Consider the following 21,675-nt stretch of genomic DNA (forward strand, 5'->3'; position numbering starts at 1 on the left):
AGAGGTAGGCAGTTGATCTAAACTGTATGCCACTGAACTATTTAACCCACAATATTCTGCACTTTGTATGAGACTGACAGCAGTGTTGTGTTGTTGATATCAGATAACTCAGTGATGATGACAATTTTTATACTGATATCCTCACATTAAGATACAGCTGAAGCTCTGTTTGGACATCAGATGATGATGTTGAGGAATCCGGTTTGGAAGGATTTTAACCTTTATGATTTAGCTTCATTACCTGTTAAGCTATGGTTTTCTGCACTTTATTTAAAGCTTTAAAGTTATTGTTGGTAGTTTACAGTTTTCCTTTGCAAAACATTTAACCTAATGATTCCTCAATTATTGTAATTGTTTTGGGTATATATTTTTATTTTTAAAATTTACCAATGGCTGCTGCATTTTCCACCTCGGCTTATACTAGATTCACCAAGTTTTCTGAGTTTTAGGGTAAATTTGGGGGTTGGCTCATACTTGGGTTTGCTTATACTCGAGTATATAGTTACTTGTTGTTCTTCTGTAGACAGATCTATGCTGATAATTCTAGGGTCTTCTTAAAATGGGAGTCAGAAAGACTCCTCTTTCTGCTTGAAGTTGCAGCAGGCTGAGGCCGAATTCAAAAGCCTAAAACAGAAATAGCTTAGATCCATCCACAACAGAGCACAAAATATGTAGGCAGCCTAATATTTCTGGGTGGTACAGTCTATGTACTAAAAAATCTGGGGTGTTTTCAGAAAGGGGGGAATACAAGTACCCCTTATATTATTCAACAGTCACCAGAAAACCCAACAACCTTTACCAAACCTACCATCTTGTCAGCAGAAAAGTGGTCAAGCACCTCTACTAAGCAAAAAAAAAAAAAATGATGGCCACCAAATGTTTCCAGGTAGAAAGATCTAGGCTGAACTCTGGGGTTTTCTAGCAAAATGGTGGGCAGATTCCCTTTTCTTTCTGAAGGCACAGTAGCTCTCAGCTACATCCAACACCCTCCAAAAGAAATACCCACCCCAGCTCTACAACTTCAAGTTACTGAGTCAAAATAAAAAATTACTCTAGATTTGTAGATCTCAGACTGTGTGGCTTCATGTGGCTGCATGACACGTAAGCACAAAAGGATCATAGAAAATCTAATAAGAACCTTTTATAGAAGACCACCAAGTTTGGTGAGCCAAACAGGGACACAGAAGGCTCAACTAGAACCAACTATAGCATGGTAAATTCTTAAAGATGACTTTAGTAACACCTTTGAGACATATTACAATTGTTATAAATTTACCCCTTTTGATCTTAGGTTTAGTAGTTCCATTTGCTTTTGTGTTATATTTTCCTCTAGTTAAGGTGATTTTCTTTGGGAGGATTTCACACCCAGCAGCACTCAGAGGTTATTCCTGGTTCTATGCTCAGAAATCGCTCATGGCAGGCTCGGGGGACCATATGGGATGCTGGGATTCAAACCACCATCCTTCTGCACACAAGGCTAACGCCATATTTCCATGTTATCTCTCCAGCCCCAGGTATATTTTTTAAAATAATTCTTTGACCATTTAGTTTTAATAACCAATCTAAAATATTTATGCCTGCCAATAAGGCGGGCATGGGGTCAGTTTTAAAACTGGAGGGAATAGTGGAGGGAATGTTATACCTGTGGTGGAATTGGTGGCAAAATACTGAATGCTAAAACAATTGTATCATGAACAACTTTACAAGCCACCATGTTTAAATATAGTAAATACCATTTTACTATAAAGAATAAAAATTATCTACCATAGAGGCAATCTGGGAGTGGTGGGAAACAAAATGTTTATGGTAGAAGGAAATGGACATTGGTGAAGAGATTTATGTTAGAACATCATCTGCCTGAAAATAACAACTAAAATGTTTGTAAATATGTATTTTTGGTGATTGAATAAAATATTAAAGTAGTGAAATCCTGACTCAAGTGAATTTTGTTCTATTCAGGCCTCAATACTGGCCATCTGGATGAAGCCATCTATATTTGGAAGGGAAATATCCTTTACTAAGTCCACAGATTCAAAGCAATGCTCATCCAGAAACACCCTCACAGACACATCCATAAATAATGTTTAGTCTGGCAAGTTGACACATAAAATTGCCAACACATATTAAATAAAGTTATTACTTGAAAGTGCAAGTTTTATATTTTATCACAACACACAGAAACTCACACATATGCCATTAACACAAATTGTTATATAACATACTTGACAGTAACTTATTATTAGATATAAAATTATTTTTCTTTTAATGTTAAAATCACTTTGTCTTAAAAATGTCACATTACATTACTTTAGGGAAAAGGTTTATCTAGTTAAAAGTTATATATTTTATTCCTTAAAGGACACATAGAATTTTTTTGTCTATATTAAATAAACTTGTAGAAAAATCAATGAATCAACTTGCAACTTAGTTGCCTCAATATTATTTGCTTCCCAACTATTGTACATACATAAGAAACATATTATAGGGCCAGAGCAATGGCGAAGAGGTAGGACATATGCCATGCACACTACTGACCCAGGATGGACAGAAGTTTGATCCCTGGCATCTCAGATGGTCCCCAAGCCAGGGGCAATTTCTGAGCTCATAGCCAGGTGTAGCCCCTGAGTGCCACCAGGTATGGCCCAAAAACCAAAAACGAAACAAACAACAGCAACAAAACATATTATTCAGCATTGTTTGGTAAAATCAGTATCAATACTTGGCATTATTCTAACAATAATGTTACAACAGGTATTAGATGTAGGGTCCTTGCATATTTTGCATCAAAAACTATCTCCATGACCACCAATCTTAACTTTTTTTCTTTTGCTTTTTTTGGGGGGAAACACAGCTGGTGACACTCAGGGGTTATTCCTGGCTCTGTGCTCAAAAATCATTCCTGGCTTGGGGACCATATGGGATGTGGGTGGATCGAACGGTGTTCTGTCCTAGCTTAGCAAGTGCAAGCAAATGCCACTTGTGCCACTGCTCCAGCCCCAAACTTAACTTTTTATTAATATTTCATAAATTTCCATAAATACTAATCCTTTAACTTTTGGCTCATAGTTAAGTGTGTAGATGATTGATTTTCTTTTATTACACTTAATCTGGCAGTGCATGCTTTCTCTACCATTATGTCAAAGAAAGATTGGTTTAGATTTCTTCATTTTGATAGTTAAATTGAAAATGTAGATTGGATCTTACAAATAATCACCAATCAAGGATCCATTGGGAAATATCAAATGTAAAACTGATTTTTGTCTTTTCAAGATAAAATAATGTTCTTTTTTGATTTTTTATACTATATTTTCTAGGATCTTTGATTAAGTGGGGAATTAGGGATTTATTTGCTATACTGGTCATGAGCTCACTCATATTTTATGAGTGTAAAAACAAAAGTCTCAATTTTTTTCTGGATTCCTTAGGTTATTGAATTTAGTTACATTATTAACAAACTGTCTTGGTATCTTATGTTTTATGATAATCAAATATAGTCATGATTTAAAACTGTTAAGAATATGCTTTTATTTTATCTTACTGTAATATTAGAGAGCTATGATTCTAAGTTAGAAACAACATCACATTGTACAAAATTTAAGCTTTCATTTTGGTAACTATAGTAAGTAGGATCATTAATAAAATATTTTTAATATTTTATCTTGGGATATTGATCATGGGAATGTTGCACGGGTGAAGGATTTTATATATATAAATATATATTACATATAAATATATATTATATATTTATTAAAAAATCAAGAAAAAGAAAAGCAAAGATCAGGCCTACCAAATCTTACCACAGGCTGTGTTCTTTACACTGACAGTATAGAAAGAGGAGGTACAGTAAATGCACCCCATATACACCTCAACCCAGCCCTTTGCCTGGTCTGTATTGTGAATTGGGAGACACATATACACACGCACACACAAAATTTTATCTTTGGTATTAGTTTTTGGACTAAATGCCTTAGCATAAAATGATTTTAACACATTTAATTTGAATTAACTCAGAAATATATACTCTTCCTTATCTATTTATAAATATATATAAAGTTTCATAAAACAGTAGTTTATAACAATGTTATGCTTCAGTTAACATTGAGTTATTTACTTCTCACTTGCTTTTCGGTCTTTGCTTTTTCTGCATTTCACATATTTGATGGTACTCATACATAGCTTACTTTCTATCCATTTTTGTTCCAGTATTTCCGTGCTTAACTAGGCATGTATGACAGACAAAAAAGATCAACTAAAATGGAAAAAGTTAATAAAAAATGTGAAAATTAGTCATAATATAAATAAAAAGATCCTGTCAAGTGTTTCATTGAAATTATCAGAGATAAATAATTACGTTGTTAAAAACATTTCAAAATACCTTTAATTAAATCTATCATAAGATTTTTAGGAGCACATTCTGTATGAAGAGGGAGACAATATTTCCTTTCATGCTAAATAAAAATGGACAAAGCATAAATTAATAGAAACAGTTTATGCAAAAGCTTATGTGAAGTATTATGTGTAATAGTTTTCAAAACAGTTTTGTTCACATAACCTTGCTTATATTATCTTCGACTGCCAAGGTAATGAAGGAGAGATGAGAGTAATCTTATTTAAAATTACAATTGTTCAGCAAACATGAAATTGTAGCCTAGAATGTAGACAGATTATTATGAAAACAAGAAATAAACAATAACATCTGCTTTTAAGAAATTTAATCATATCTTAAATTTTACTATCAAAACAATATCTGCATTCAAGTGAAAAGTACTTCAATGCTTATCATCTATTATTGTCAAAATGAGATTAGATAAGTGTAACAAAATAAATTCTAGTCTATAAAACCAACACAAAAATATATTATTTTAACAATTTTCTTTAGTCATTTAGATATATTAAAATATATATGTAAGTTCAAATAATAAAAAAATTACTTGTCATATTTTGTGATGTATTACATGAGAGTTCAAATTATGTTTGTATTGTATGGCAAACACTTGAATATTAAAACAGTATTTCTTTACTAATTTTTCAATTTTTTGGAAAAAAATAATTTTTAAGTCAATGGAACATTTTTTTGGTCAGACCTGTTGGTATTCAGGAGTTACTCTTGTCTCTGCAATCAGAAACTGATCCTGGCAGGCTCAGGAGACCATACGGGATGCCAGGGACGAACCAGGGTCTGTCCTGGGTTGGTCATGTTCAAGACAAAAGCCCTACAGCTGTGCTATCACTCTGGCCCCTGGGACATTTTTTAAATAGGTTGGGTGTATTGTGTTATATTGTAGACTAGTACATGTCACATAATCAAATTTTTTATTATTTGGGGGGAAGAACACCTGGTGGCACTCAGGGGTTATTTTGGCTCTGTGTTCAGAAATCACTTCTGGTGTCATCCTGGCTCAGGAGACATGGGATGTCAGGGATCTAACCTGGGTGTGCTTTGTGCAAGGCCCATTAATGCCCTTACTTTTTTGCTATTGCTTAGGCCCCAATTATGTCACATACTCTTAAAATAAAGGATTCTTTGCATTGGTATTTGTAACCTTTATACCTACACAAAAATCAGTATAATTTTAAAACCAAACCAAAGTAATGCTGATATACCAGTTTTAAAAAATTTGTTCTTGATCAGAATACATCTATATTTGCTTTATACAAATTCAGTCTTTGAATTGAGAGTCAATTTTCTAACATTCTGACACAAAAGTCTGACTAATGCATCATATTTCTTGACTGACATCCAGTTTATTCATTTAATCTAATTGAAGGGCTTAGATAAATTGGTATTCATGACACAAGAATTTGGCCCAGATTTTGAATCAACATTAGGCTTGCTGAAGAAAATTACTAAATGTCCTTGAAATGCAAATCTATGAATTATATTATTTTTTGCGGATTACCAATGCTAAGATATTAATGGACATTTAAGCTAATTAGCACATATTTTTAGAGTGTATAAATTACAACCACTCACTTTTTGTGGGTGATACAGAAAAGTAGGCCAACATATGCAGTAGGCTGTTCTAATAATATGGTATAAACAGAAAACTAAAGAATGACTGCTGAATATCACTCTCCCCTTTTCTGAAAATTGTGACTTTCCAAACCTTTGTAGCTCTTCTGTGCTGAAGTTTATATAGTTTTAGATGGCACACATTGAAAGCCTTATATATTAATATGTATATCCTCTTTTATTTTGTATTTTCACATATTTTTTACTTTTTCAGAATTAGATCAATATGAAAGTTCTCTTAATTCCATTTGTTTTCTGAACTTGAATAATAAAATAATCATCACAAAAGAGGATACAAAGTAAAATATGTCTGAAAATTTTTCTTAAGCTTTAGGTCATTGTGAGAAATACCAGGATCATTTTTCTCAACTTCCCAAACAAAGAGAATATATTGCTCATTTGAAATGTTAACAAAAGTATATTTATAAATTGAGAGATGTGATTAGGAATGGGATTGCAGTGGTAGAACTTGTATTTTATAAAAATCATATCAATTTATAACCTGCAGTGATAGTACAGTAGATTGGACTTTGTCTTGCATGCTGTGGACCATGCTTTATTTCCAGCAACTCTTTTGAACATCTGAGACCACCAGGAAATATTCCTGCATATCTCATTGTGGGCCCCAAATAAAACAAAACAAATTATATAGACTTTACTATAATTAAAATATATTTAAAATATCTTTTTTTTTAAATGTGATAGATTTTTGTGTGGATGTAGTACAGGGGTCAACTCAGGACCTCACACATAAGAAGCATACTCTAAAACTGAGCCACATCCCCAACACTGAAAAATTATACCTCAGGTTTGTTTGGAGTCAAAACTCTGGTGGTGATCAGGCCTTATTTCTGGCTGTATGCTCATCATCACCCATATATATATATATATATATATATATATATATACATACACACATATTTTATTTAAATACCTTGATTACATACATGATTGCGTTTGGGTTTCAGTCATGAAAAGAACACCACCCATTACTAGTGCAACATTCCCATCACCAATGTCCCAAATCTCCCTCCTCCCCACCCGACCCCCGCCTGTACTCTAGACAGGCTTTCCATTTCCCTCATACATTCTCATTATTAGGACAGTTCAAATGTAATTATTTCTCTAACTAAACTCATCACTATTTGTGGTGAGCTTCCTGAGGTGAGCTGGAACTTCCAGCTCTTTTCTCTTTTGTGTATGAAAATTATTATTGCAAGAATGTCTTTCATTTTTCTTAAAGCCCATAGATGAGTGAGACCATACTGCGTTTTTCTCTCTCTCTGACTTATTTCACTCAGCATAATAGATTCCGTGTACATCCAGGTATAGGAAAATGATCATGTGGTTTTTATTTTTCTTGTTGTTGATGTTGTGTATTATGTTGATAGATTTACGGATGTTAAACCATCCTTGCATTCCTGGGATGAAACCTACTTGATCATAGTGGATGATCTTCTTAATGAGGCACTGAATCCTGTTTGCCAGGATTTTGTTGAGGATTTTTGCATCTGTATTCATCAGCGATATTGGTGATGTTGGCTACAAAAAAGCTATTTAGAAGTGTTTCCGTTTGTTCAATTTCATGAAAGAGTCTTGCCAGGATTGGTTGTAGTTCCTCTTGGAAAGTTTGAAAGAATTCACTGGTGAATCCATCTGGGCCTGGGCTTTTGTTTTTGGGCAGATATTTTATTACCGTTTTAATTTCATCAATAGTGATGGGGTGTTTAGATATGCTACATCCTCTTCCTTCAACCGTGGAAGATTATAAGACTCCAAGAATTTATACTTCTTCTAGGTTCTCAAAAATTTATACCTTTGCAAGCACACATCAGGAAGAAAGAAGGAGCTTACTTGAGTAGCTTAATGACACAGCTAATAGAACTAGAAAGTGCTCAACAAAAGGACCCACAAATAGGGAGACAGAAGGAAATAACAAAGCTAAGAACAGAAATCAATGAAGTGGAAACACAAAAAACAATCCAAAAGATCAACGAAAGCAGAAGTTGGTTCTTTGAAAAAATAAACAAGATTGATAAACCACTGGCAAAACTAACAAAGAAAGAGAGAGAGAGAAACTTGATAACTTGTATTAGGAATCAAAAAGGAGATATCACTACTGATATGGCATAGATTCAAAGGTTAATCAGAAACTACTTTGAGAAACTCTATGCCACTAAAATATCTTTAAATTGAATCTATTATAGTATTTTAATGGTAAGTGCATAAATAACATGAAAACACTTTCTAATTGTATTATTTCATCAAGGCTTTTGTATTTGGTGCCTGTAAAATAATGAATTTATTAACATTGTAAAGAAATCATATGCAAAGTTAAAAACATCTTTTAAATCTCAATGCAGATGAATTTAATTTCCAAAATATATCTTTATTGAAATTTTCTCTAAATATTGAAAAAATTGAATCAGATGGTATTTTTATTTTTTTTTATTTAAACAACTTTATTACATACATGATTGTGTTTGGGTTTCAGTCATGTAAAGAACACCATCCATCACCAATGTCCCAAATCTCCCTCCTCCCCAACCAACCCCGCCGGTACTCTAAACAGGCTTTCCATTTCCCTTGTACATTCTCATTATTAGGATAGTTCAAGACATAGTTATTTCTCTAACTAAACTCATCCCTGTTTGCGGTGAGCTTCATGAGGTGAGCTGGAACTTCCAGCTCTTTTCTCTTTTGTGTCTGAAAATTATTATTGCAAGAATGTCTTTCATTTTTCTTAAAACCCATAGATGAGTGAGATCATTCTGTGTCTTTCTCTCTCTCTCTGACTTATTTCATTCAGCATAAAAGATTCCATTTACATCCATGTATAGGAAAATTTCATGACTTCATCTCTCCTGACAGCTGCATAATATTCCATTGTGTATATGTACCACAGTTTCTTTAGCCATTCGTCAGTTGAAGGACATCTTGGTTGTTTTCAGAGTCTTGCTATGGCAAATAGTGCTGCAATGAATATAGGTGTAAGGAAGGGATTTTTGTATTGTATTTTTGTGTTCTTAGGGTATATTCCTAGGAGTGGTATAGCTGAATCATATGGGAGCTCGATTTCCAGTTTTTGGAGGAATCTCCATATCGTTTTCCATAAAGGTTGAACTAGACGGCATTCCCCACCAGCAGTGGATGAGTTCCTTTCTCTCCACATCCCTGCCAACACTGTTTATTCTCATTCTTTGTGATGTGTGCCATTCTCTGTGGTGTGAGGTGGTACCTCATAGTTGTTTTGATTTGCATCTCCCTGATGATTAGTGATGTGGAACATTTTTTCATGTGTCTTTTGGCCATATGTATTTCTTCTTTTACAAAGTGTCTGTCCATTTCTTCTCCCCATTTTTTGATGGGATTAGATGTATTTTTCTTGTATTGTTCTGTCAGTGCCTTGTATATTTTGGAGATGAGCCCCTTATTTGATGGGTATTGGGTGAATAGTTTTTCCCACTCAGTGGGGGGCTCCTGTATCCTGGGCTATTTCTTTTGAGGTGCAGAAGCTTCTCAGTTTAATATAGTCCCGTCTGTTAATCTCTGCTTTCCCTTGCTTGGAGAGTGCAGTTTCCTCCTTGAAGAAGCCTTTAGACTCAATGTCCTGGAGTATTTTACCTACATGTTGTTCTATATATCTTATGGTACCGGGTCTGATATCGAGGTTTTTTCATCCATTTGGATTTAACCTTCGTACATGAGGTTAACTGGGGGTCTAAGTTCAATTTTTTAAAAATGGCTAGCCAGTTGTGCCAACACCACTTGTTGAAGGGGCTTTCTTTGTTCCATTTAGGATTTCTTGCTCCTTTAACAAAAAATTAGGTGATTGCATGTCTGGAGAACATTCTCTGAGTATTCAAGCCAATTCCACTGATCTGAGGGCCTGTCTTTATTCCAATACCATGCTATTTTGAAAACTATTGCTTTGTAGTAAAGTTTAAAGTTGGGGAAAGTAATTACTCCCATATTCTTTTTCCCAATGATTGCTGTAGCTATTCTAGGGTGTTTATAGTTCCAAATAAATTTCAAAAGTGCCTGATCCAATTCTTTGAAGAATGTCATGGGTATCTTTAGAGGGATCACATTAAATGCTTTGGGGAGTATTGCCATTTTGATTATGTTAATCCTGCCAATCCATGAGCAGGGTATTTGCTTCCATTTCCACGTGCCCTCTCTTATTTCTTGCAGCAGAGTTTTATAGTTTTCTTTGTATAGGTCCTTCACATTTTTAGTCAAGTTGATTCCAAGATATTTGAGTTTGTGTGGCACTATTGTGAATGGGGTTGTTTAATTAATGTCCATTTCTTCCTTATTACTATTGGTGTATAGAAAGGCCATTGATTTTATGTGTTAATTTTGTAGCCTGCCACCTTGCTATATGAGTCTATTGTTTCTAGAAGCTTTTTGGTAAAGTCTTTAGGGTTTTCTAAGTAGAGTATCATGTCATCTGCAAACAGTGAGAGCTTGACTTCTTCCTTTCCTATCTGGATTCCCTTGATATCTTTTTCTTGCCTAATTGCTATAGCAAGTACTTCCAGTGTTATGTTGAATAGGAGTAGTGAGAGAGGACAGCCTTGTCTTCTGCCAGAATTTAGAGGAAAGACTTTCAATTTTTGTCCATTGAGGACAATATTTGCCTCTGGCTTGTGATAGATGGCCTTAACTCTATTGAGAAAGGTTCCTTCCATTCCCATCTTGCTGAAAGTTTTGATCAGAATGGGTGTTGGACCTTATCAAATGCTTTCTCTGCATGTATTGATATGACCATGTGGTTTTTATTTTTCTTGTTGTTGATGTTGTGTATTATGTTGATAGACTTATGGATGTTAAACCATCCTTGCATTCCTGGGATGAAACCTACTTGATTGTAATGGATGATATTTTTAATGAGGCATTGAATCCCATTTGCTAATATTTGTTTGAGGATCTTTGCGTCTGTATTCTTCAGCGATATTGGTCTGTAATTTTTTTTTTGGTAGCATCTCTCTCTGGTTTAGGTATCAAGGTGATGTTTGCTTCATAAAAGCTATTTGGCAGTGTTTCTGTTTTTCCGATTTCATGAAAGAGTATTGCCAGTATGGGTAGTAGTTTCTCTAGAAAGGTTTGAAAGAATTCATTAGTAAATCCCTCTGGGCCTGGGCTTTTGTTTTTAGGCAGACATTTGATTACTGTCTTAATTTTCTCAATAGTGATGGGTGTGTTTATATATGCTACATCTTCTTCATTTAATCGTGAGAGATTATAAGAGTCCAATAATTTATCCATTTCTTCCAGTTTTTAATTTTAATGGCATAGAGTTTCTCAAAGTTGTTTCTGTTTACCCTTTGAATCTCTACCATATCAGTAGTTATCTCTCCTTTTTCATTCCTAATACGAGTTATCAAGTTCTCTCACTCTCTCTCTTTCTTTGTTAGTTTTGCCAGTGGTCTCTCATTCTTGTTTATTTTTTCAAAGAACCAACTTCTGCTTTTGTTGATCTTTTGGATTGTTTTTCATGTTTATACTTCATTGATTTCTGCTCTCAGCTTTGTTATTTCCTTCTGCTTCCCTATTTTTGGATCCTTTTGTTGAGCACTTTCTTATTCTATGAGCTGCGTCATTAAGGTATTCAAGTATGCCCCTTCTTCTTTCCTGATGTGTGCTTGCAAAGCTATATATTTTCCTCTCAGTACTGCTTTTGTTGTGTCCCATAGTTTCTGATAGTTTTTGTCTCCATTGTCATTTGTTTTCAGGAAGGTTTTGATTTCCTCTATATTTTCATGTCGGACCCACTGATTATTCAGTATTAGGCTGTTTAACTTCCAGGTATTAATGTTTTTCTTCTGTGTCCCTTTGTAGTTCACATTTAATTTCAGGGCCTTGTGGGCAGCAAAGTTAGCCTGCAAAATTTCTATCCTCTTGATATTATGGAGATATATTTTATGTGCTAGCATATAGTCTATTCTGGAGAATGTCCCATGTACATTAGAGAAGAATGTGTATCCAGGCTCCTGGGGGTGGAGTGTCCTGTATGTATCTACTAGACCTCTTTCTTTCATTTCTCTGTTCAGGTCTAGTATATTCTTGTTGGGTTTCAGTCTGGTTGACCTGTCAAGTGTTGACAATGCCGTGTTGAGGTCTCCCACAATTATTGTGTTGTTATAGATATTATTTTTCAGATTTGTCAACAATTGTATTAAATATTTTGCTGGCGCCTCTTCGGTGCATATATGTTTAGGAGAGTGATTTCTTTCTACTGTACGTATCCCTTGATTAATACAAAATGTCCATCTTTGTCCCTTACAACTTTCCTAAATATAAAGTTTGCATCATCTGATATTAGTATGGCCACTCCAGTTTTTTTTATGGGTATTTTTGCTTGGATGCTTTTCCTCCAGCCTTTTCTTTTGAGTCTATGTTTGTTCTGACTATTCAGGTGCGTTTCTTGTAGGCAACAGAAGGTTGGATTGAGTTTTTTGATCCATTTAGCCACTCTGTGTCTCTTAACTGTTGCATTTTGCATTTAGTCCATTGACATTGAGAGAATGAATTGTCTTGGGAGTTAGTGCCATCTTTATATGGAAGTTTGGTGCGTCTGTTGGTCAGTCTTGTCTTTAAGTAGGCTGCTCAGTTTTTCTTTGAAGACTGGTTTTGAGTCTGTAAAGTTTCTGAGCTGTTTTTTTGTCTGTGAAACCATGTATTGTTCCTTCAAACCTGAAAGTTAGTTTTTCTGGGTACAGTATTCTAGGCAAATAATTTATTTCATTGAGTTTTTTCACTATGTCCCACCACTGCCTTCTGGCCTTGAGTGTTTCCTGTGACAGGTCTGCAGTAAATCTCAAGGATGTTCCCTTGAATGTAATTTCTCTTTTTGATCTTGCTGATTTCAGAATTCTGTCTCTGTCTGTGGGATTCGTCATTGTGACTAGGCTGTGTCTAGAAGTGTTTTTTGGGGGATCTCTTTTAGTTGGTACTCTTTGGGCATGCAGGATTTGATCACATGTATTCTTTATCTCTGGAAGTTTCTCTTTAATGATGTTCTTGACCATTGATTCTTCCTGGAGATTTTCTTCCTGGGTCTCTGGGATGCCAATGATTCTTAAGCTGTTTCTGTTGAGACTTCTATTTTCATCTGTTCCCATTCTTTGAGTAATTTTTTCATTGTTTTATCATTTGCTTTAAGGCTTTTTTCTAATTTCTTCTGCTGTTTGGAATTGTTATTCATCAAATCTTCCAGTGTACTAATTCTATCCTCAGCTGCTGTTAACCTGTAGGAAAGCTCAACCATGTTTTTCTTCAATTCATCTACTGAGTTTTTCAGACCTGTTATTTGCCCTGAAATTTTAGTTTGGAGTTTTCTGATTTCTATCTTCATATTCTCTTGATTCTTAATAGTGTTCTCTTCTATACTTTCTTTGACTTCTTTGAACATCTTCCATATTGTGTCTCTAAACTCCTTATCTGACTGACTGATTAGTTGGTTGGTCATGTTCAAGTCATCCGAGTTGCCATAGTCATTCTCTATGTCTGGTGCTGGCCTGCATTATTTCTCCATTGTCACAGTTGTATTATGGGTTTTTCTATGTGTTGCGGTTGTATTCATTGGCTAAATGATGTGCACGGCCGTGAAGCGAAGCGGAGCAGTGCTCCTCTGGCTCCTCCCTTTCTGGGCATGTAGACTCACCTCCATGGAAGGCTCCAGGGAAGGCATGCTGTCTGCAGATGAGCAACACACAGGATGAAATCAGGCCGAAAATGCAGCAGAGCACAGAGGAGAGGCAGATAGGGGTGCTGGCATCTGAGTTCGAGCAGAGTTCAGTGCCTTCTCCCTTTCTAGCCATGTAGACTCACCTCCATGGAAGGCTCCAGGGAAGGTGGGCCATCCACAGATGAGCAACACACAGGATAAAATCAGGCTGAAAATGCAGCACAGCACAGAAGAGAGGCAGATAGTGGTGCTGGCATCTGAGTTCCAGCAGAGTTCAGCAGCTCCTCCCTTTCTGGGCGGGTAGACTCACCTCCATGGAAGGCTCCAGGGAAGGCAGGCCATCTGCAGATGAGACACACACAGGATGAAATTAGGCCGAAAATGCAGCACAGCACAGAGGAGAGACAGATAGGTCTGGTGGCATCTGAGTTCCAGCAGAGTTCAGTGGCTCCTCCCTTTCTGGACGTGTAGACTCACCTCCATGGAAGGCTCCAGGGAAGGCGGGCTTTCCACAGATGAGCCACACACAGGATGAAATCAGGCCGAAAATGCAGCAGAGCACAGAAGAGAGGCAGATATGGGTGCTGGCATCTGGGTTCCAGCAGAGTTCAGCAGCTCATCCCTTTCTGGGCGTGTAGACTCACCTCCACAGAAGGCTCATGGGAAGGGGGGCCGTTTTCATGGAAGGCTCACAGGAAGGCAGGCCGTCTGCAGATGAGCCACACACAGGATGAAATCAGGCCGAAAATGCAGCAGAGCACAGAAGAGAGGTAGATAGGGGTGCTGGCATCTGAGTTCCAGCAGAGTTCAGCGGCTCCTTCCTTTCTGGGCGTGTAGACTCACCTTCATGGAAGGCTCCAGGGGAGGCAGCCATCTGCAGATGAGCCACACACAGGATGAAATCAGGCCGAAAAGGCAGCACAGCCTTTTCCACAGCACAGATAGGGGTGCTGACATCTATGTGGTATTTTTAAAAACAAAAATAAATTAATTGTTGTGATAGCAAAATTAAGTTACATATCTTCAAAACTATAGCCACAAATGTATGAAGACTGAAATATATTTTATCATCAAAACATTGCTCAGACTATTCAGTAGTCCTCATTATCTTTTTCTTATTGATGGCTATAAAACACAATATGAAAATTGAATGTACATGAATTATCATCATCTGTTTGCATTTTAGATGAAAAGCAACTTTAAATGTCTGATCATTTTGAGGAACTATGTGAGTTCCCTGTATATTTAAAAGACAGCCAGCTACTTTGGACATCCCCCAATCTTCTTAATTATCTGGCCCAATTTATATAAATAGCCTGCTGTGATGTATCAAACACATTGAAGACATTCAAGTTTATCAACAACGTAGGGAGATGGTAGTTTTAAAAGTAGAAAAGTCATATAATGTATTTTAAATAGATGATAGAATCAGAAAGAGTAAAATTATGACAAATACTTAAATATTATATATTATCTTCAAGGTTTAATAGAAGTTATATTAATATGTTCCCCAAAATTCACCTTGTATAATAGTTTTTATTGAAGTAACATCATTAGGAGTATTGATAGAAAGAATGAAAGTATTCTGTTTAGCCAGAACACATATTTGTTTGGGTGGTTATAGGCCTATGCATTGATCTTTTATATTCCATTATTTTAGAAAACATTATGTTCTTATAGTTTATTCTTAAAGGATATATCTGTAAATAAAAGAACTTTACATTTGCCTATCTCCACATCATGCTTGAGTTACTGACAAATATGTGGGAGTGAAACTGTTATTGAGAGCTCAAAGGGTTTCTGATGTTTTTATTATAAAAAGGCTTTTCATGGGTTTTTTCAAAGCCACAGGAGAGCTTAATAGAACAGAAGTAAAACATAATTATAGGTTTCAAATAAGAGACTCCATAAATCAGTTACTTTACATTGCAATATAATTGTTTAGACTATAGTGAAGTCACTATTGTGCAAGAATGTTTGGTTATTCTTATATTCTTAAAGTATTATATTGAATAAAATTGTTTATAAATTATATCATATAAAATTTATTTGTGGGGTCCAGAGTGATAGCAAAACAGTAGGGTATTTGTTTTGATTGAGGCTGATCCATGCTGGACCTTGGTTCAATCTCCAGCATCCCATATGGTTCCCCAAGCTAGGACCGATTTCTGAGCCAGATGTTAACCCTGAGTGTCACCAGGTGTGGCCCAAAAACAAACAAACAAAATTGGTGCATGTCTGAATTATGTAATGCAATGAGTTATAAATGCAAATTGACTTTATGTGAAGAATTAAATTTTGTATAAAATATAATGTACTCAAATATTAAAATACTTCATTTTTTGAGGCTAGTAGGCACATGAAAAAATGTTTGTCATCATTTGTCTTTCATCACTAAGTAAATCTAAATGATCTTATACTAGTGTATTGTATTCATGTAGAACAAGAACAAGAACAAGAAGAACAAGAACAAGAACAGGAACAAGAACAAGAACAAGAAAGAGGAGGAGGAGGAGAAAAACAAAAGAAGAGAAAAGAAAAAAGAAAGGAAAAAAGAAAAAAGAAAAATAAAGCCAAATAAAAACAAGCCAAATATTATTAACTTTGTAAAAAACAATGGTTAAAATAAAAAAATTAAATACAGTATCTGTTTTTTGTCAGAAATATTTAGTTCCAAAGAAATAGCTAATTGTAATTTGACCTAGTAATTTAAAATTCATACGAATTATGAATATCTACTTCTAAAACTAATAGATGCAGTAGACTGAGAATTTTTTAATTTTGTGAGTGAAAGTGAGTATGTATGTGTTGTGAGTGTATTTGTGTATTTGTGTGCATTGTATTCATGTAGAAGTTAAATATTTGGGGTAATATATGAGGAGGTAAAATAACTGTGGAGAAAAATCTGTAATGAGAATAAGTAACAATTATAAAGTATGAGTAGTTTGTAAATGAAGCATATAAAGTCTGAAGAGAAAACAAATTTAGAGAGAAAAAATGCTTGTGAAAAAAAGTGAAAAAATATGAAGAATATCTAATGGTAAAATATATGTGGGGAGACTAAATAAGAATATTATAGAGATGTGAAAACAATGCAACAAGAAAATAAATTGTATAGCATAGTGACCAAGAATATATTTGAGTCATATGGTTTCCAAATATAGCCAATAATAAACTCTTAAGAAAGAACAAAGTGTAAGTGATGAGTAACACATGGTGTGGCTGCAGAACAATAGCAGACAGAGGAAGAAAAGAAGTAAAGAAAAGTGAAGAGGAAGTAAAAGAAAAAGTGAAAAAAATAATAGGAAGAAGGAGGAGAAATAGGAAGAGAAGTAGTAATAGTTGTAGTAGTAGTAGTAATAGTAGTAGAAGAAAAAGAAGGAGGAGGAGGAATAGGAGGAGGAGAAAAAGGAGAAGAGAGAAAGGAGAAAATTGAAGAAAAAGTAAAGAAGATGAAGTAGAAGTGAAGAAAAATATGAAAGAAGAGGATAAAGGAAGTGTAGTAGTAGTAGTAGTAGTAGTAGTAGTAGTAGTAGTAGTAGTAGTAATAGTAGTAAAAGAAGTAAAGAAAAAAGAAAGAATAATAAAGTCAAAAAAGAAATAAGGGGAGGGGACCAGAGAAATAGCACAGTGGTAGGGCATTTGCCTTGCATGCTGCTGATTCAGGATGGAATTTGGGTTGTCCCCAGCATTCCATATGGTCTCCCGAGCCAGGAGCGTTTTTTGAGGGGATAGCCACAAGTAAGCCCTCAGCGTCATAGGGTGTGGCTCAAAAAGAAAAAGAAAAAAAAAGGAAAAAGAAAGAAAAGAAAGGAGAAAGACAAAAAGAAATGAAGAAAGAGAAAAAAGAGTGAGAAAACTGATGAGAAATAGTAGTAATAGTACTAAAGTAGTAGTAGTAGAAGAAGAAGAAGAAGAAGAAGAAGAAGAAGAAGAAGAAGAAGAAGAAGAAGAAGAAGAACAAGAAGAAGAAGAACAAGAACAAGAACAAGAAGAACAAGAACAAGAAGAAGAAAAAGAAGAGAAGAAAAGAAGAAGAGGAAGAAGAACAAGAACAAGAACAAGAAGAACAAGAACAAGAAGAACAAGAACAAAAAGAACAGGAACAGGAACAAGAACAAGAACAAGAAAGAGGAGGAGAAAAACAAAAGAAGAGAAAAGGAAAAAAAATAAAGGAAAGGAAAAAAAGAGGGGTAGAGTGATGGCTCAGCAGTAGGACATATCTCAGTTTGATACCTTGGTGTCCCATATGATCTCCCAAGCCAGGAGCGATTTCTGAACACATAGCCAGGAGTAACCCCTGAGCACCACCGAGTGTGGCCCAAAAGCAAAGCAAAACAAAACAAAACAAAAAAGGAAAATAAAAAGAAAAAGGAAGGAAAAATCTGAGTATTCTGATATAAAATAAAACCATGATAAAGAACTTTGGTGAAAAGAAAAGTGAAAAATAAAAAATCACTCTCATGAGGAAGCAATGAGAAGATAATCAATGACAAGGAATCCAAAGAGAAAAGCAAAAACAAAACACACACACACAAACTATGTGGAAAATATCTGAAGTTCTACACATTTAAGTTTCTTTGGCAAAAATATGTAAGTATATATATACATATACATATATATGTATATGTATATATATGATTCTAAATTAAAAGACTAAGTAAGCTAAGTGGACTAAGTGAAAAAATATAAGTATTTCAGTATATTCGTGGAAAAATTAGTAGAAAAGAGGAAATAAATCTATAAATAAAAGTATATACGAAAACAAAACTGAGCACAGTGTCTATAGATATTAAATTCAGTGAGAAAACAAATTCTAAGAAGTATCTATGTAGAATAAGATCTGTGAGAAATCTGTGAGGAATCTTGAAAGGAATCTAAAATTAAATCGGTAGAGACAATTTTCTTTTAAATATAACAAAATTAAATAAAACAATGTCAAATTTTCTTAAAATATTTTCAAATTTAGATTACTTTTCTAACTAATGACATGTACATATTGTTAGAGAAGAGAAGACATAAGAAAAGAGACAAAATGATCTGAATACTGATGTAGAATTGGTATAAATTCATCCAAATCTGTAGAGTAATGAAAGAGGATAAAAACAGTGTTTCTGGAACCAGCGAGAGCATAGAGGTAAGGCGTTTGCCTTGCATGCAGAAGGATAGTGGTTCGAATCCAGGCATCCCATATGGTCCCCTGAGCCTGCAAGGAGCGATTTCCCTGAGCGTTGCTGAGTGTGACACCACCACCCCCCAAGAAAAAAAAAACAGTGTTTCTAACAAGCAAATTGAGATCCATTTTATTCTAATAATATTCAGTCTATTGTTTATAAATATCAATTTTAGGTATCATTAAGAAAGTCTGCTGGTAATTTTCTCCTAGAAAATCTATATTAATAACTTTAAATATATTTTAGTTTTTTAACAGAGATAAATTAATTCCAAATAACTTTTTATTTAATATTAAAAGACAAAATAGAGCACTTGGTATGTATTTTTAAATGATATCCTCTAATATCTTTACCATACTCAAAAATTCTAATAAAGGATTATTGTCTTTTATAAATGATAGTAAGCTTCCAGTATAAATGAAAAAAAAAAAAGGGAATCTAAACTTCAGGGTCTGGAATTTTTTTTCTTTTGTCCTGTTTTCAGAGTAATAATTAGGATGTGTTACTTCTTTTGTTTTTCTGTTCACCTTCCAAAGGATAACTTTAAAATGAAATGTATGATACTGCTGACAATCACAGAGTTTCTATGAAGCTGATGAATATAAAGCTCTTTGTTAAGGGAAGAAAGATAGTCTCTCTGGCCAAAAAGATTAGCAAGAATGGCATTGAAGCAAATACAGTCTTCCCTGCAATGAGCTAGTAAAGCGATAATGGTCAAGTAAATATTTGTGCTGTAATTTATTGTACCAATGACTATTTATTAAATTACACGGAGGGATAATTTATCTCACAGTCAATTTTAATTAAAACATCTGTTCACACTCCAAGGTAGGTTATGAATGATTAACTTGTTTGCATGCCTCTTGCTTCTGCTTATTTTTCTTTCAAATAAAATCAAAGATATACATTGGTATAATGGTTTCTTAATTTGTTGAAACTAATTGACCCTTACTATCAAATAAACAAAAGGACTAAATATTAGCTGCAATACAGAAAGACCATAATAACTTTGCAGTCTAGAATGACCTCCTCCTTAGGGATAATCAGAAAAGGCTGATCATCAAATTCACATTTTCTAAGACAGGACAAATGCTCTATCTATTCTTGTTTATTTGTCATAAGGGATCCAAGTAATTTTATTCCAGCAGGAAATGAGTCAACACAAATAAGACTAAAACTTTCTGAAATGTAGCTTGGGAGGCATAAATATATGGCTAAGTGCAGTGACAAGGGTATTTTTATTTCAACCGCTCTTAATGGTTCCTTCTTGTTTAGTTAGACTTCATTTTCTTGAATGAATATTCATAAACTTTAGAAAATTATATGATTTGACTTGTACTAATATCAAAGTAGTAATAATAAAAAATTCACTATGATTCTTTAGAAACAAATGTGATTAAATTTATTTTAAATGTACTATAATGATGTTCATTTAAATATATATTTTATATACTTTCTAAAGTGTATGATAAATCAAACTCAATGAACTATATATTTTAAAAAGAAAAATAGTATTTTAATATTTAACTTGTAAATACAATTATCAGAACATAAAGACAATGAGATGTTTTTCTAAAAATGTGCATATGTAAACTGTAATTAAAATTCATCCTTGCTTATAACAGTAAGTAATGCTTTGAGTTTAAAATTAGTGTGATCAAATCTAAAGATACATACTAGATAATATAATTATTTTCATGACACACAATTTAAATAAAATTACAATCACTTAAATGGCAAACAAGTTATACACTTTCATCAAAATACTCTGAACAAATATTGTGTTATATATATTTCATAATATTGATTTTTTTCTGTCCCCCAATTCACAATACAGACCAGGCAAAGGGCCTGGGTTGAGGTGTAAATGGGGTGCATTTACTGTACCTTCTCTTTCTATACACTCAGTGTAAAGAACACTGTGGTAAGAATTTGCAAGCCTTTTCTTTTTCTTTTTTTTATTTATATATATATATATACATATATACACAATATGTATGTATATATATATACATATATATATATATATATATGTATATATATATATATATATATATATATATACAAAAAAATCCTTCACCAGTGCAACATTCCCATGACCAATATCCCAAGTGTCCTTCCTCCCCACCCCACACAGACCTGTAATCTAGACAGGCTTTCTACTTCACTCATTCAGTCACATTTTGTTATGATAGTTCTCAGTGTAATTATTTCTGTGACTGCACTAATCAATCTCTGTGGTGAGCCTCATGTCAGGATCTAGACCCTCCAGTCCTCCTCTATTTTGTCTCCGATTATCATTACACAAATGTTTTTGAACATTACAAAACATTTTTTAAAGAAGTTAATTAAACACTTCTGAAATTCATTTGAAACAATAAACACCCACGAATAGATAAAGCAATACTTGGTAAAAAGGAATATGGGAGGTATTACTTATCCCAACTTTAAACTGTATTATATAGCAATAGTTATCAAAACAACATGGTATTGGAATAAAGACAGACCCTCAGATCAGTGGAACAGGCTTGAGTACTCAGAGAATGTTCCCCAGATATACCGTCACCTAATTTTTGATAAAAGTGCAAGAAATCCTAAATGGAACAGGGAAGCCTCTTCAATGAGTGGTGTTGACACAACTGGTTAGCCACTTGTAAAAAAGTGAACTTAGACCTCCAGTTAACATTATGTACAAAAATATTTATTTTTAAATATATCTTTAATAATAGTATATTTCATCAAGAGTATAAAATATTGTATTATGTTTCATACTATTGATTTTCAAAGATAACTTT

The 21,675-nt window shown here is 34.2% G+C and overlaps 2 non-coding genes across 2 annotated transcripts; one reads left to right on the plus strand and one right to left on the minus strand.

Moving 5' to 3' along the window:
• The first annotated feature begins 3,780 nt into the window (after nucleotides 1-3,780).
• Nucleotides 3,781-3,912, plus strand: LOC126002643 (small nucleolar RNA SNORA51). The gene has a single exon (XR_007493324.1). It is a non-coding gene; the product is annotated as a small nucleolar RNA SNORA51 (small nucleolar RNA).
• A 16,780-nt stretch (nucleotides 3,913-20,692) lies between these two features.
• LOC126002672 (small nucleolar RNA SNORA51) lies at nucleotides 20,693-20,821 on the minus strand. Its single transcript, XR_007493349.1, has one exon. It is a non-coding gene; the product is annotated as a small nucleolar RNA SNORA51 (small nucleolar RNA).
• Nucleotides 20,822-21,675: the final 854 nt, after the last annotated feature.

Source organism: Suncus etruscus, chromosome 2 (genome assembly GCF_024139225.1).
Source record: "Suncus etruscus isolate mSunEtr1 chromosome 2, mSunEtr1.pri.cur, whole genome shotgun sequence".
Lineage (NCBI taxonomy): Eukaryota > Metazoa > Chordata > Mammalia > Eulipotyphla > Soricidae > Suncus > Suncus etruscus.